Source organism: Diachasma alloeum, unplaced genomic scaffold (genome assembly GCF_001412515.2).
Source record: "Diachasma alloeum isolate Michigan unplaced genomic scaffold, Dall2.0 Dall_scaffold_01044, whole genome shotgun sequence".
Classification (NCBI taxonomy): Eukaryota; Metazoa; Arthropoda; class Insecta; order Hymenoptera; family Braconidae; genus Diachasma; species Diachasma alloeum.
Genome location: NW_021681156.1, coordinates 32,716 through 34,002, shown reverse-complemented (window position 1 = coordinate 34,002; position 1,287 = coordinate 32,716).

Below are 1,287 nucleotides of genomic sequence, written 5' to 3'. Positions count from 1 at the left end.
TACCCTCAAAAAACCTCTCGATATCTCCCCTCGTCCATACACTGTATTGACCCCCCTCCCCCTCCCTTAAAAGACCCTGAGGGCTGTCCTGGGAACTGACCGCCAAGATCGCCCCTCGACCATGGCCTCCATTAATCCCCTTTTGAAAGAACCTGATAGCTCTCCTGGTAAGTTAACCCTAAGAAATCACCGAGATCTCCCATTGACCCTCTTCAAAACACCCAATTCACGTTCAAACGCTTTTCCTCACTCCGTCAACAAAATAACCCTCCAATCAATGAATTATGACAAATTCCAACATCAATGTTTCAATTTCTTCTCAACCCTACTTGTCGCTTACTTCAATCACCTATTTGGAGCCAACTTCTGATAATAGCCGTTTTCGTAAATGAAGTCTCCGGCCTTAGATATAAGTGATTATTCCTCTCATTACCTTTCGGAACAATAGAATTGCAGTATACGACGTGCCGTGAACCAATCAGAAGAGAATTATAATGACAGACCTAACGGACCTGTGTGAGAGTCCGTAGAGAGTACGGTGATTTCTCTATTTGTTCCACGATTAGAGAGTAATTAGAGAATGGGTAGAGAGTTGGGGTGACAGAGCAGATTGTCTACTCTCCAATGCTTTGAGAGAGTAGATTGCCCGGGTAGAAATCACGCCGTTCGAGCTCGGCTCGGAACCCGTATCCCAGCTAGAAATACGCCACTCCGCCCCAGCTTGGGATAAACTCCACGCGCGTCACATGTACCCGAGGTTGAGCCGCGTCACGCGCTCACAGCCCAGCGTTAGGCTATTACACGAAACGCTTCGCCAGGCTTTAGTTGAATGGCCACTGCTCAACCTCAGGTTCATCTCCAATTACTCAATCGCAGTATACTTAACCTCAATAATGATTTGACAGGTCCGATGGCATCGTGATTTGAGCGAAAAAACAATCGAATAAATGTGAAGATGGCATGCTTTTTCAGATGAACAATCACAAGCTCATCAGAAATAACGTGATATTAACTAATCGAATGGGATTGTAATACGACTCGAATGTCGAATGGGAAAATACAAAGTAGAACAATTCACTGAAACGTAGTCAAAACTTTCTTTTTTCTCGCGAATACAACAAACAAAATCAAGAAAAATAATCACTTGAAAAACGTTAACGAACCTTTATTATTAATTATCAACGCTACAGGAGAGGATATTCTTCATTTTTCGATAGGCCTACGAGTTCTAAGAATATTCTACGATTTATTAGGGAAATGTTGAATACAGGTATGCCAAAATAACAC